This window comes from Crinia signifera, chromosome 9, assembly GCF_055691185.1.
Source record: "Crinia signifera chromosome 9, ASM5569118v1, whole genome shotgun sequence".
In the NCBI taxonomy this organism is placed as follows: Eukaryota; Metazoa; Chordata; class Amphibia; order Anura; family Myobatrachidae; genus Crinia; species Crinia signifera.
In genome coordinates this window covers 27,161,266-27,177,915 of record NC_139225.1, presented here as the reverse complement: position 1 = coordinate 27,177,915, position 16,650 = coordinate 27,161,266, and the positions used below count along the sequence as shown (strand labels likewise).

At 50.0% G+C, this 16,650-nt stretch overlaps 1 long non-coding RNA gene across 2 annotated transcripts; it reads left to right on the top strand.

The window, feature by feature from the left end:
* The first annotated feature begins 1,585 nt into the window (after positions 1 to 1,585).
* On the top strand, positions 1,586 to 9,162 carry LOC146035280 (uncharacterized). 2 transcript variants are annotated; one of them, XR_014460614.1, is made up of 2 exons: positions 1,586 to 2,152; positions 8,387 to 9,162. It is a non-coding gene; the product is annotated as an uncharacterized LOC146035280 (long non-coding RNA). The 2 variants fall into 2 exon arrangements; XR_014460613.1 differs by having other exon boundaries at positions 1,643 to 2,073.
* The last annotated feature ends 7,488 nt before the right edge of the window (positions 9,163 to 16,650 follow it).

Sequence of the window (16,650 nt, the reverse complement as noted above, 5' to 3'; positions counted from 1 at the left end):
ATACAGACAAAGAATTCCCACACATAAGGCACTGCTCATATAGGAGCTGGGACTTTATTCTGGTCCACATGCAACACTGTGAAATTTGCAGCGTTGGGATGTAACGCCGCTCGTACGGAAGCCCCCCCCCTCGCTCGTCGACTTGGGTGTGGGGGCAAAGTCATTTGATGGTGTCTTACATTTGCGAGTGCCCTGTGCGGGAAGCACCCCGCACCGGCGTCACTGGTACATTTGCATGGACTGCCCCGCATGAAACGCTGGGTGGGCGGGGCGGCGAACATGCAGTTATTCGTGCCCGCTCACACCCAGCGTCTGCCCAAGCGCAGAAACCCATGCAAACACGAGGAGAACATACAAACTCCACACTGATAAATCCATTACCAGGATATGAACTCCTAACCTCAATCCTGTAGTGTAGCAATGCTAACCACCGCACCAACTGTTCTGCCCATTGCTGCCGTACAATAGTCACACACTTCCCCGCATTCACCAGCTGCATTCATTATCCTGCCACCTCTTGCATATTTGCCACACGGAATACAGCCGCCAGGTGGACACTGTGAAGGTCAACATACATAGGTCGATCACTAAAAGTCCCCACGGCTTATGTCGGCAGGGTTGTAACTTAATGTTGACACAAGCATTAGGTTGACAATGGGAAGGTTGACAGTGAAAAGGTTGACATAAGTTATTCACGGGGGGTTTTCCAACACAGGCGGTATTTCATACCCTACCATCCACTATTGCAGAGCTAGGGCAGCGATGGGGAACCTTCGGCCCTCCAGCTGTTGTTGAACTTCACATCCCAGCATGCCCTGCTACAGTTTTGCTATTTAGCCATACTAAAACTGTTGCAGGGCATGCTGGGATGTGTAGTTCAAAAACAGCTGGAGGGCCGAATGGTTCCCCCATCCCTGCACTAGGGCATAGAGGGAGAATATAATAGTGTGCTGAGCGCAGCGAGCCATGCGAGGGGACGCGGTACACTGGGGGTTATTCTGCTTCACTCTTAGGGGCAAATTCCTTTTCAAATGGACAAAACCATGTGCACTGCAGGGGGGCAGATGTAACATGTGCAGAGAGAATTAGATTTGGGTGAGTTATTTTGTTTCTGTGCAGGGTAAATACTGGCTGCTTTATTTTTACACTGCAATATAGATCTCACTTTGCAGTAAAACCCGACCCAAATCTAACTCTCTCTGCATAAGTAACATCTGCCCCACCTGCAGTGCACATGGTTTTGTCCATTTGAGAAGGACTTTGCCTTTGCGAGTGAACCAGAATAAGGGCCAACTGTCCATGTCGACTTAAGTCGAAATTTGTATCAAAATAATTAATGTCAATCATCCCATTGTCGAACTAATGCTTGTGTCAAACTTCCATCCCTGCAACCTTAGCCATGTCGACCAATTTATGTGTCGACCTAAGCCCTGTCAACCTTTAGTGGTTGTCCTGTGTGTCGACCTTCATAGTGTCGACCAATACCCTATAACACCACATAAGCTTCAGCCCTTAATGTACAGCACTGCCTAATAGACAGTCATAGTCATTGTTATAATATGAAGGATGTGCAGTGATACAGTGTAGGACAGCAATGCTGAGTGTGTCCGTGTGTGATGCACATATAACAGAGGGTGAATCACACGAGCCATAGAGCTTGCAGTGGGTTCTGTATGTAGGGTAATCTGCAGACAAACGCATTGGAAGCGGTAGGCGAGAGCTTCAGGAGAGAACAGATAGACATCATGCAGACAATGCCCTGGAACACACAGGACAGATGCAGCGCCTGTTAAATACATCTCCCCCACCCCCCTCCCTGCCCCTGGGGGTCTCTGCATCATTCATGAAGCTGTGAGCAGCTCTCTCCTCTCCCAGATCTGCACAGCTCATCCAGCTATCTCCATCAGCTATCATGTCGGGGGAGCTGGACTCAGAACTTCCCCAGATAGACCCCAGGATCCTCATCTTCCTCCTCTATGTGGTCATCCTGCAAGAGCTGGTCAGCGGCTGGATGGAGTACAAGAAGCTGGCCTGTAAACCCAAGAAGAACCCAGGTCCTGTCTGGTCCTCCAGGTGAGTCTGTTACTGGGATGCAGGAATTCCACCCAGTCTCCTGGTCCGGTTCCTGCAACAGAGTAATCTGCTATCAGGGGTAAGAGAGAATTTCTCATCTTTGCATAGTATGTGTATTATATATAAATCAACCCATCGTTAGAGCTTAGTAAATGCAAAGGGTTAATCTGCCTGGGAAGCAAGGGACGGGGGTAAGGAGGAGGGAGCAGATCCAGCATGTTTGGGTGCGGTGCAAAGTGTAATGGGGGTGAGTGAAGTTAGATGTCATAATAATGTCAGGGGAAGGTGTCTGATCCTGGGCACTGCAGATGGGAACAGATGATGGATGCATATCACACAGCAGCTGCATTTTTGCCTGCACCAGCTGTGCGATAATATACTAATGCCTCCTGGCGGCTTCTTCATTCCGCTGCTGCGTCCGAGGGCTGCATCGGATCACATGAGCTTACCCACAGCTTACTGACGATGGCCGGGAAATTCACACTGCTGAAGCGAGCAAAACTGCGTCCCAGGACGCACAGAGAATTTCATGCACAGCAGACGCAGTGTGACTTCTGCACATGTGCAGTTATAAAAATATCAGCGGCATAATTGTGTTTGTGTGCAAAAAAAAAGTGCAATTGCTATTATCTAGCCTACAGAGCTGCTAATGATAGCAAGTGACGCTGCCACCACAAAAAAACGCCCATCTGAGCCAACGCTAACTTATTCACAGCTTCGTACAAGGAACATACAGCAAGCACTGATCAAGCACGTATCTTATATACATGACTGCATGTATGTTTATATGTGCTAAGCAGGTACATGCCTCGAGAACGGCCATGTCATGTCATGTGCGGCTGACACCACCTTACCGTTGCTTCCTGCAGACTCCCAGTTAACACCACCTTACAGTCGCTTCCTGCAGACTCCCGATTGATACCACCTTACCGTCACTTCCTGCAGACTCCCAGTTAACACCACCATACTGTCGCTTCCTGCAGACTCCCAGTTAACACCACCTTACCGTCGCTTCCTGCAGACTCCCGGTTGACACCACCTTACCGTCACTTCCTGCAGACTCCCGGTTGACACCACCTTACCGTCACTTCCTGCAGACTCCCAGTTGACACCACCTTACCGCCGCTTCCTGTAGAATCCCGGCTGACACCACCTTATCGTCGCTTCCTGCAGACTCCCGGTTGACACCACCTTACCTTCGCTTCCTGCACACTCCCGGTTGACACCACCTTACCGTCACTTCCTGCAGACTCCCAGTTTACACCACATTACCATCATTTCCTGCAGACTCCCGGTTTACACCACCTTACCGTCGTTACCTGCAGACTCCTGGTGTACACCACCTTACCGTCACTTCCTGCAGACTCCCGGTTTACACCACCTTACCATCACTTCCTGCAGGCTCCCGATTGACAACAACTTATTGTCACTTCCTGCAGACTCCCGGTTGTCACCACCTTACCATCACTTCCTGCAAATTCCCTGTTTACACCACCTTACCGTCATTTCCTGCAGACTCCCAGTTGACACTACCTTACCGACACTTCCTGCAGACTCCCGGTTGACACCACCTTACCATCACTTCCTGCAGACTCCCAGTTTACACCACGTAACCGTCATTTCCTGCAGACTCCCTGTTTACACCACCTTACCGTCACTTCCTGCAGACTCCCGGTTGACACCACCTTACCATCACTTCCTGCAGACTCCAGGTTTACACCACCAAACCGTCATTTCCTGCAGACTCCCTGTTTACACTACCTTACCGTCATTTCCTGCAGACTCCCGGTTGACACCACCTTACCATCACTTCCTGCAGACTCCAGGTTTACACCACCGAACCGTCATTTCCTGCAGACTCCCTGTTTACACTACCTTACCGTCACTTCCTGCAGACTCCCGGTTAACACCACCTTGCCGTCACTTCCTGCAGACTCCAAGTTGACAACACCGTACCGTCACTTCCTGCAGACTCCCGGTTAACACCACCTTACCATAATTTCCTGCAGAGTCCCGGTTGTCACCACCTTACCGTCACTTCCTGCAGACTCCCGGTTGACACCATCTTACCGTCACTTCCTGCAGACTCCTGGTTGACACCACCTTACCGCCACTTCCCGCCTATCCCTTATTGCTAGTGAGATTGCACCGGCACCTTGGCGCATTATGATTGCAGCATATGTACAGCCTGACGTCAATTGCTCTGTGGCGAGATAATCGCCCGTTGCGTACCAACATGAATTAGACCCTAGATTCACATACATTTCTGGGCACAGAGTATAATCAGGGTGAGGTAGGACCCATTAACAATGGGGTGGATGGAGCTGCAGCTCCAGGCCTCCACATAACAATAGGTCCATCACCATGGCAGGATGATGATCAGCTGGTCACATGGTTGGCCATAAATCAGAAGGTATCCGGTCCCTGGGTCAACAATGTCTAGGTCAACAGCCACTAGGTTGACCACTATTGCTCAACAGTGACTAGGTCGACACCTAAGAAAGGCCCATAGACCCAAGGTCGACACAAGGTTTAGGTCAACATTGTCATGGTCAACACAAGTTTTTCACCTTCTTATGTGAAGACCAACTTCATATATAAGAGTGAGAATATAATAGTGTGGCCAGCACAGTGAGCCGTGCGAGGAGAAGTCATACATATGTTGACATAGACACTTAAAAATGTGAAGAACTCATGTTGACTTTTGATTGTCAATGTCGACCTTGGGTCTGTCCACCATTCTTAGGGGTCGACCTAAATACTGTGAACCATTAGTGATTGAACTGTTGAGTTTTTCATGCTGTTTTTTGCCTAAGTCAGCAGATGTCAACATTGGCACTGTATGAGTGTACTGCATCCCTTACCACTCTTGCCATGTTTCGGGCACAATGCCTCGCTGCGATCAGCACACTTATATTCTACCTTTATGCTCAGTGGGATGGTAAAGTAAATCATTTACCAAAAAAATAAATCATGAAAAAATCATGTCGACGCTTTTCCATGCTGACCATTCACATGTCAAACTTTTGCTTGCATTGTCATTTTGATAATGCCGACTTAATGTACGTCAACACTTTTCATTTGTCGACATATCGTGTTTCGACTAATAGTGGTTGACCTAATAACTGTCTACCTAATGACGGCATACTGTTTGGAGGTGTTATCCCCACTGCTTACATAGAAACAGCAGCAGCGATAGCACTAACACGGTAATGCTGCAGGGGGCGTGACCTGACCTTTTGACTGTCGACCTTCCCATTGTTGAACTAATAATTGTGTCATCCTTCCGACACTGTCGACCTTAGCCATGTCAAACTATTTTGGGTGTCGACCTAAGCCCTGTTGACCTTCAGAATTCGACCCAATGCATGTTGACCTTAATTGATTTGACTTTATGACCCATACCCCACTGCAAAGCATAAAGCGTTATAAAAGACATTTTACATACGCAGTACCACAAGGTGTCCACCAAGGGGCGCTAGCCTCATGCTCATAACAAGGCAGAAGTCATAAAGGCTGCTCACTCAGCTGCTGCCCCTTATATGAAGCAGTAGGGGGGCACCATGTTTCCTCCTGGGGCAATAGCATCCTAGCCTATCATCTATTTGCCCTATGCCCAGGGCCAGCTCTGCAGGAGAGGGTCAGGGGAGTTAGGTCACAAAAGGGGACAGCCGGCTGTATAACAATGTTCCCATTCATGCAGGATTATGGGCCGTCAAACCAGCTGATTATAAACTGTCTGCTATAAGTCTGGACGCAGGTTTCTCTGAAGAATTAATCAATAAACCGTTTAAAGTTTTACACATTCTTTGTATAATACAGCAGAGGCGGTGTCCACCCTCTCCGGGAACTTCAGGGTATTTTCACAACTCAGGGAAAACAGTGGTGTAGAAATGACTACTCTATTAGGAGAGATTCTGTCTCAGTTTCCACAAGATGGGAGACCGAGCAGGCGTTCTAGAAATGTAAAATTCAGAACAATGCGGCAGAAGTGGTGCAACGCTGCGTGGATCGCAGTTGTGAAAGCATTAGCCTACATCTTGCAATCAGGTGCCCGCCGTGATGGGTATGTCCGGGGAGGGAGCAAATCACATCCTCACTGTGGAGGTGAGCGCTATCCAGGAGGGATTTCTACTATATCAAGACACAGGGAGAATTGCTCCAAATTCGGTGGTCTGCCCGAAATTTCAGGGCATTTATGCTGTATTGGGCATACTAGTTTAAAGCCCGTCAAAATGACTGCTTCTGCAATGAACTCTCACTTTTAATTTGTTACAGTTTCTACTTTCACTTTATACTGTGACAGTTTTTAGCCCACAAACTCTCCCCCCACCCCCAATCCCTATCTGCTCCTACCTCCAATCTCTGTCTGCACTGCTCCCTCTCTCCATATACAAGTTTGAAACCCATCAGTGTCCCTGCGAAAATTGCTTTCACTTTCTGTTATGACATCTTTTAGCACACAAAGGAGTCTGTTGATTGGCCTCTAGTGGTCACTGGCAGTACTTCACCTCATAGAGGTGAGAATAAGTTAGCCAATCAGATTTTAGCTATTACCCTCTAAGGTTGTACAGAAGATACATAAGTAGAATTGGTTGGTTGCTAGGGGCAACATCTCACACTTATAAAAACTCTCACCTTAATACATTTACCCCTTAGTGCTTCATGCAGATGGTTAAAGCAGCTCTGGAAAGCATTCCACACTTTGTGGTAAGAGACGCTGGGCTTCTGGGAATTATTCCATATGCTGAGTAATACGCATTGCCCTACAATAATGTTGTTTAGTAACAGGTTGGCTTTATTCAGTCGCATATCATCTGACATTGCCAGGGTCATTATACGAGGAGGTGGTGCACCAGGTGGCGCGTTAGATGTGTACGCGCCGTCTGCCAGGCGTTTTTGGAAGCAGGAACAATATCTTTCAACACAACCGTAAGGCGAGGGGAAGGGAGGAGGCTGGCGCCTGTCTCATTATCATGAATGTCACTGTCTTACGATGTGCCCGCTCTTCGTCTGGTCATACCCGATATATATCACTTGTGTATTAGTCTTCTTTAAAAAAAAAAAAAAAACATAGAAAAATATGGCAATAAAAATAAATAAAGGAGAGTATAAATGTTCTGTTTCTAAGCTAACAAAACATTTTCAGTCAGGAAGGTACACGGCACAGGGCTGTCAATCAGCCAGCGTACGGCCAGCGATCGCAGACCATCTCTGGCTGTACGCTGGCTGATTGACAGCGTACGGAGGGATCGCACATGTGCACTATAGACCGTGTGCATGCACTCACTGGGGTACACAGCAGAGAGTAAAGGGGCCTACACACAGCGGCGTAACTATTGCACCGCAGTCCCCGCCACCGCGGGGGGGCGCTGTGCACGTGGGGGCGCCAGGGGCTGCGGTGCTATAGTTACACCCCCCCCCCCCCCAATCCCCCGCAGACTTACCTATCTCACTGGTCCCGGCGGCTCCGTTCTTCTGCTGAGGACCACCACAAAATGGCCGCCCCCATATAGCACACAGTTCTCTGAAACTGTCTGCTGTATGGGGGCGGCCATTTTGTGGTGGTCCTCAGCAGAAGAAGAACGAAGCCGCCGGGACCAGCGCGATAGGTAAGGCTGCAGGGGATTGGGGGGGGGGTTTTGCATGGGCGGCGGGGGGGGGGGGCGCCCAAAACTTAGTTACGCCACACATGGCGATTTCTGCCAGCGACTTAAGCTATGCTAAGTCAGTCAGTTCTACGCCTCTGTCGCTCAGCACACAGAGCTGACAGCCCACACACAGAGCGAGCTGTTAGCTCTGTGTGCTGAGCGAGCTGACAGCGCCAGTGTCCTCCGGAGGAGAACACTGGCAACCAGCGAGATTGATGGACACTGCTCATAAATCTCGGCCAGCGATAGCGACGCGCAGGGACGCACATCGCTGTCGCTATAACCCCTACACACACACCGATGTAGGGGCGGTTTCTCAGCGACTTTGCCAAACTAAGCAAAGTCGCTTAGAAAGTGCCCCTTAAGAGCTGGGTCTGCTGGTCAGAGCAGTCCATTGTGATTGGATGGCACTACCCAGTTATTACCCAGAAACGCCCATTTCACAGCTCATGTTTTCCCTGATGGACAGATCATTCCATAAGCGCTAGCAAACTGTGTGTATATATGATCCGGCACAGGCGCAGAAGTCTTAATTAGGCGCATGCGCAGTTTGCTGAATTTAATATGCAAGATCCGTGCGCATTGCAACATGTGTGCATCTCACAATGATGCCCTCTGTGTTTATTCCTGCTATAATCCCTACTTTTTTTAAATCCCTACAGCTACACCAGGTCCTCCTCACGCATGAGATTGTCCCCAATTACAGTCAACACCGGCAGGAAGGATTGCGCCAGAGACTACCGCAAGCCAGGGCGCATCTTCAGGAAAGCCTAAAAGTTGGAAATGTAAAACCTTTATCGGCATGGCGGGAAAGTTGGGTCATGAAATGGTGGTCTGTGAAGCTGGGGAGCGGCCCTGTGTCAGACCCAGCACTGGGCCTTTCTGGATGGAATACATCTGTTTTAGGACTGGAGATGGATATGAGAGAGTCCTCAGAGTTTTAAAATGCACCCGAGGCGGCCATTTTGTTTGCTGAAACATGACACATCTTTGTTTCCTCTGCATCAATTGTTAATGTAGCAGTTCTTACCAAATGGAGTACCCCTGTTTACCGAAACCAAGCAGCCAATGGCCAACCGTGTGATTGCCACAACCTATAAATACCAAATCATACTACAGAATAGATGGAGAGGGGTCCAGAGGCGTACCTAGACATTCGTAGGCCCCATAGCAAAAGTTTTTAAGGGCCCCCTATTTAGCAACTGATGGTGATAAATGTGTGTAAAACATTACTTGAACAGTGAAGATGGGCCCCTTTCAGCTCTGGGCCCCATAGCAGCTGCACCCCTTGCACCTATGGTAGTTACGCCCTTGGAGGGGTCACACACAAATTATAAGGGGCAAGTAAATGATTTGTGAGGTAAATATTTGCTGGACATGTTTTCTAGGTGACTTTGATCTGTAAATATAATGAATAAAGTCTTGTCGGATTTGTCCATTCTTCGTACGTTCCTGGGAGATGCAGCGAATAGATGTAGTCAAAAGGTCGACATGGGGTTTTTCACAGGTTTTTTGGCCCGAATATTGACACAGTCGACATGGACACAGGTTAAGGTGCACCGCGTCCCCTCGCATGGCTCGCTGTGCTCGCAATGCTTCGGGCACGGTGCCTCGCTACGTTTGGTACACTATTTTATTCTCCCACCACGCCCTAGTGGATGGTAGGGCATGAAATACCACCTGCCGGCACATATCAGCTCAAAGAACAGTGAAAAACCCCATGTCGACCTGTTGACTGTTGACCTTGCCCATGTCGACCTAATGCTTGTGTCGACCTAATGACCTGTCAACCTAAAGCCAATGTCAACCTAGACCCATGCTGACATTTTCCCCAAGTCAACCTAATTGTGTCGACCTAATGCTTGTCAACCATCATGTTGTAGACCAAATAACCGTAACCCCATCATTCAGAGTTGTCTACACCAAAAGATTGACATTGACAAAAGTTGACATGGAAAAAGTAGACGTGAGTTTCTCAGGTTTTTTTGGCGTGAATGTCGACACCTGAAGCATTATGTACCTCCAATTAAAGTATCATGTACCTTCGCTCGGCACACTTTAACATTCTCACCTGGAGCCCATCTGGATGGTGAAGCATGAAAAAATGTACAAATATGAAAAACTCATGTCAACCTTTTCATGTGACGAGCATTGTGTCGTCATTTTGCTTGTGTCGACCTGTTTTCAATGTCGACCTAGAGCACCTCTTGTTTACATCAGTGGCTTACATCTATGACAGGACCCCATGGGCAGAACACCAGTGGTTCTCAAACTCTGCCCACAGGAGCCCAAACAGCTCACATTTCCCAGGTCACCTAGCAAGGGCACAGGTGGAGGCATTACTCACTGACACATTTTAAAAGAGCTAATTATTTCACTTGCGATTCAGAGACCTGGAAAAACAGTAACCTGTTTTGGGTGCTGAGGAACAAGTTTGAGATTCTGGGCGGGATGTACTAAAGGGAAAATGCGGTAAAACAGGGTTTTACCGCATTTTCCTATGTACCAATACCCGTCCGCCCCGTTTCCGCATGGCAGGGTATCGCCACCCTCTGGGTGGCGATACCCTATAGAAGCCTATGGGCTTCTATCGCGTCCGCGCGCCGCCCCTTCCGTCCTCTTGATCTCCTCCTCCTCCAGCAGGTGTCACAGCCGGGAGGACATTCGGCTGCAGGGGGGAGAAGGAGACGCAGGGTGACACTGCCAGCCGCCGGGATGTGACGGAGACCCCCGCAGACCACATCACAGGTATCGCAGGGGTCTCCGTTTACCGCAACCCGATGCTAGCCGCATATGTTAGTACATATGCGGCAGCATCACGGCGTCTGCCAGGTGAAATGGCGGCGATGTATATTAATACATCCCGCCCTCTATGAAAATCTACGTCATCGACGACTGAGAAAGAGATAAAGTACCAGACAATTAGCTCCTAACTGCCATATTACAGGCTGTATTTGAAAAATGACCGGAGCTGATTGGTTTGTACTTTGGCGCTCATATATCAATAAGTGATATAACCATGTGATAAATGGTGCTCCAACCATGGCTTCGAGTCACACCACGGCCCTAACTGTGCGGAGTTTGTATATTCTCCCTGTGCTTACGTGGGTTTCCTCCGGGTGCTCCGGTTTTCTCCCACAATCCAAAAATATACTGGTAGGATACCGTGTTTTACCCGATAATAAGACACTGTCTTATTTTTTTTTTACCAACAAAAAAGACCATAGGTCTTTTTTTCGGGGGAGGGCTTACTTTAATAGACATGCCCCCAGTGCTCCTTAATTAACATGCCCCCAGTGCTCCTTAATTAACTTGCCCCCAGTACTCCTTAATAAACTTACTGAATCGCAATTAATCAGGGTAACAGGACACACAGCACAGAACTTTCCAGCACTGCGCCACAGCCGTTCTGCAGCTGCGTGATCTGCGCAACGACGTCATGCGCAGCTTGCAATGCATGACTGGGACCGCGAGTACGGCAGAAGCGGCTTCAGTAGAAGCCACTGCTGACCGTATCTACACCATGCAGGTGAGGGGAGTTAGGGCTGGTGGACGGGGACATCAGGGGGGGATTTCCTGAACGGAAAATTTCGAAATTTGGATAGGTCTTATTTTCGGGGGAGTGCTTATTTTGGACCAGCGTCTAAAATCTGGGGGAGGTCTTATTTTTGGGGGAGGTCTTAAAATCGGGGAAACACGGTAATTGGCTCCCGACAAAATGAACCCTAGAATGAATGTGTGTGCGTGTACATGTGGTAGGGAATATATATTGTACGCTCCACTGGGGCAGGGACTGATCAAATATTCTCTGTAAAGCGCTGCAGAATATGTGTGTGCTATATAAGTAACTGGTGATAATAATAATGTGAGATATCGCTACATGTAAGCACACAGCAAATAACCCAGAGCCCAGGAGAAGGCACGGTGGAATAAGCACTGCCTGTGATAATGTGATTGCAAGCTTCATTACCCAGGCAGCTGCTGCACATGACGAGGCTGGGGCGGAAGTGCCGAGCTGGATTATGCATTGGTCACGTGATCTCCTTCTCAGGGCGCTGGGCGATATTTCTGCGAATCACATGCCATCTGTTCAGTTCTCTGCCAGCACATGAGACCCAGAGCTGTCACCACACTGAAGGGTCCGTCCAGGTCACAGGATCATGATCTAGGGCTGTGGCCGGGGACGGAGCCTGCACTACGCAGTTAGTTACCTAAACCCCACTTGTCCTGCAGGAGTGGCAGAGAATTCATGTGGGCTGAGGGGCAGATCCTTTTTGGGAAGAAGATAGAGAATAGAGTGCCCACATCTATGCACTCTATGGTAGCATGTGGAGTGACTGCTCAGTACTAGGGATGGCCGTCGCCCATCAAAATCATTGATGGTTTGTGGCCAATGTAGAATAGTTTTGCCATCGATGGTTTCCCTACATTGATCTAAAGTATATACTAATAGTTTAATTTTTTGTTTCATTCCCCAAAGGCCTGAGATACGGAGCATCGTCCCATCCCCGCCATCCATCAAGCCCCGCCCCTGTGTTTTGATTGGCCCAGAGGCAAATCAGTCAAAGAAAATGGATGACCATCGACAGGTAAAAATATCGATGGTCATCCATTACATAGTATGACACTATCGATGGCCAGTTGCACCTTTGCCATTGATGGCAACCAATAATGGCAATGGCATCGATGGCCATCCCTACTCAAACTACTGGAGGGCTCCCATTAAATCAGGCATGGCCAAACTGCAGCCCTCCAGCTGTTGTGAAACTACACATCCCAGCATGCCTTGCCACAGTTTTAGCATTCACTAATAGCAAAACTGTGGCAAGGTATGATGGGACTTGTAGTTTCACAACAGCTGGAGGGCCATAGTTTGGACATGCCTGCATTAAATCATATGCCCTTTGGGGGTCATTAAGATGTGGCTGGAGCTGCTACCACTTCAGTTGAAGCAGCAGAGACAGGGCCTTCTGGAACACAGGCCCTGGATCACTGAGGCATCATTGGGCATCCTGCAGCACCCATAAGGACACACAAGTCTCCTGTTGCAGGGGAAAGGAAATTTCAGTGCAACGGCAGAGATCCCTGACTTCTTCCCCGTTTTTTACAGCGGCGATGGCAGGACCCATTTTCCATAACTGTACGGATGGCCATCGGTGTGCTCACCATCAATAGTTGCCATCATGGTGACACAGGGAGTAACCATCACCCACCGTTGGTCATCCCTGCTGTTTCACTGTCACTAAGACCTGAGCATACTGTCGCCCTCTGGCAGCACATGGGGGAATTGCAGACAAGGTGTGAGTCCTTATACCACTTTTACACCAGAACTGCCAGGTCGCACCTTTTTGGGCCCGGATGCGACCCGGCAGTTGTTCCCTTTTACACCGGCATTATGCCGGGTGGGCGATTTCGGTGAAGTCGGGCCCTGAGATGGTACTTGGAGATGACATCATCTCCAACACCGAAAAACCCGCCAGCCGGGACTCCTGCAATGCCGAAGAATACGCTGGGGCCTGGCCCAGCACCCAGTAGAGCTGCTGGGCTGCCCCCAGCCTCTGTGTGCCCCCAGCCTCCGTCCATAAGGTGAATGGATGCCGCACACAGTCATCCATTCACCTCCTCCCAGCCTCCGCTGCTGTCTGCATAGTACCGCAGACAGCAGCGGAGGCTGTACACGGCCCCTGCCCAATCTCCGGACTGACTTCAGGGCGCTGTGGTCCAGAGGTTGGGGCTCCCTGATTGGAGGAAATGGGTCCCTGGGTCGGGGACCCGGGTTACACATTTACACGGCCGCTGACTCAGGGGAAGCCCCGTGTCCGACCCTGAACATTTGCCAGGTCGGACACCCGGGGAACAGGACCCGGGATCATTTTTTTTACCCCTTTTACACCAAGCCCCGGCCCGGACTGGAGCGACAATATCCCGGGTCGAGGCTCTGGTTTCACACCAAGAGCCTAATTTAAACCTGTTAGCAATGCTGCAATTTTTGCAGATGGCAAAAAACATCCTGCACTGCAGGTGGGGCAGATGTAACATGTGCAGAGAGAGTTACATTTGGGTGGGGTGTGTTGAAACTGAAATCTAAATTGCAGTGTAAGAATAAAGCAGCCAGTATTTACCCTGCACAGAAACAAAATCACTCACCCAAATCTAACTCTATTTGCACATGTTACATCTGCCCCATCTGCAGTGTAGCATGGTTTTGTCCATCTTCAAAAATTGCAGCCTTGCTAAGAGGTCTGAATCAGGACCCGAGTCCTCGTTCCCCTGCTGGAGGAGATAGGTGCAGAGACGTCTTTATACAGAGAGCCAAGGAGTGGCATATTCCTGGAAAGAACCAGCTGTTCTCAGCCCTGTGATCACTCCCTGTGCAGGCTGCAGGGCCCATGCTCACTGCGTGATACACAGGGGCTGTTCCAAATTCCCTTGTACCCAGCACAGTCCGAGGGTTACAGAGAGGAGATAACCGCCCCGCGCTGAGCGCTCTATCACACTCCAGATTACTTCTGTGCTGCACAGAGAACTTACTGCCCTGGGACTGATTGCACACTGTACACAATGGGCCGATGCTGAGATGAACGCAGGCGGGTGGCCTGCACAGAGAATATTGCTCGGTTTCCTTTGGCAGCACAGAGTATTTCAGGAAACAGGTGATGTGTCAGTGAGGACAGGGCTGCACGTGACAGGGGCAGTGACATGACGTGTGGAGAGTAATGGGTACTTGTGTATTATCACGGCGCCCATCGCATCGCATACCACTAATTAAGGTATGCGATGGCATGCGATGGGAGCCGATTTCAGACTTTCCCCGGGCATCGCATGCCATTATAATGCGATGCAACGCGATCATGTCCGATTTGGGCTAATTCCCATTTGAAATGCCCCCCCAGACCCGATTTTTTATTGTATCCCCACCCTGATGGGTAATGAGTATGTTCAATGCCCCCCATTGTTAATGCCACCCCACTATCAGCGCCAACCCGAAGCGTGGCGATACGCGTCCTCCGACCTTTTCATACCCCCACTATCCACGTCGGCGTGGAGTTGATTTTATATAGTGTGGCGAGCGCAGCGTGCCACCGAGCCCGAAGCAAGGCGAGCGCAGCGAGCCCTGCGAGGGGACGTGGAATACGAGCCCGAAGCGTGGCGAGCGCAGCGAGCCCCGCAAGGGGACGTGGATTACTTAACATGTATTCCGTGTCCCCTCGCCCCTCGCCTGCGCTCCCAACACTTCGGGCTCGCTGCGCTCGCCACACTATATAAAGTCAACGCCACGCCAACGTGGATAGTGGAGGTATGAAAAGGTCGGAGGACACGTACTGCCGCCCCTCGCGGGCTCGCTGCGCTCGCCACGCTTCGGGTTGGTGTTGATAGTCGGGTGGCGTTAACAATGGGGGGGCATTTAACATACTCATTACCCATCAGGGTGGGTGTACAATCAAAAATCGGGTCTGGGGGGCATACAACTTAAAATCGGGTCCAATCGCGTTGCATCGCACGTGATCATATCGCGCGCGATGCAACGCGATTTTTTGGTTGTACAATGCCTTGCGATGGAAATCGGGGGCGCCGTGATAATACACAAGTACCGAGGAATGGAGGCAGCAGGAAGCCACAGACTGACTGAGAGTTATATAGAGGGAGGGGCAGAGTCCCCAGCAGCACAGAGTATATAAGGCGAAGACTGCTGTGTCAGTGAGGACAGGGCTGCACGTGACAGGGGCAGTGACATGATGTGAGGAGAGGAATAGAGGCAGCAGGAAGCCAGAGACTGAGCATTATACAGAGGGAGAAGCAGGGTCCTCAGCAGCACAGAGTATATCAGGAGATGAGTGATGTGCCAGTGAGGACAGGGCTGCGTGTGACAGGGGCAGTGACATGATGTGAGTAGGGGAATGGGGGCAGCAGGAAGCCACAGACTGAGAGTTATATAGTGGGAGGAGCAGGGTCCCCAGCAGCACAGAGTATATCAGGAGATGGGTGATGTGTCTGTGAGGACTGGGCTGCATGTGACAGGGGCAGTGACATGATGTGAGGAGGGGAATGGAGGCAGCAGGAAGCCACAGACTGAGCATTATACAGTGGGATAAGTAGGGTCCTCAGCAGCACAGAGTATATCAGGAGACAAGTTCATGATTATGCTTGGGTCACAGGTGTCTCTATACTGTTTGCGTCACTGAAGCAAAATGTCAATATAAATGTACAGCTGACAGCTGGATCCTACGTATACTGCGCCATATCTGCAGCACCTTTATTGCGCTCCACTCAGGAAAACGTTCTCACTGACATTTATACAGTAACAACATGAGAGGCTTTCCCTTCCCTGTATTATCAGCATCCTGCAGTGAGAGGTTTCCTGTACCGGCACAGCCCATGACGGGACAATGCACCGACAGATACCGACTTCCCTATTACACCCTTCACCCGCTCATCTTACTTCTTATTAACGTCTATGTAAGATGAAACAATACCGACAATATGTTGTGTTACATTTAGGTCTCTCATTTGGAAATAGTAAGAGGTCACCCACCTACAGATTCATTTTCTTCGCGCCCTCTGATAACTTTGACTACACGTCACATACTTTGGGCTCAATGAACTTAGGGCCTGATTCAGACAGGTTCGCTAGGTTAATGATCAGCGCCGCCCTCCACCCCGACAAATGAACATGTACAGTAACATGTGCAGAGAGAGTTACAGGTGTAGCGGCCCTCATGCTTGATAGAATCGCCAGCCCCGCCAGCTGCCAGGCACGGGCATCCATCGGAAGGGGGCAACCAAGGCGGACTGGCGGCGAAGCGGCAGGGCCCGACGGGGTTCTCCATCGGAACGGGGCGCGCAAGCGTCTCGTGCTCGGCCGTTCCGATGGAGCTCCCTGTTGGGCCCTGCCTTCTCGCCAGCGGTCCCCGTTGGTTGCCCCCCG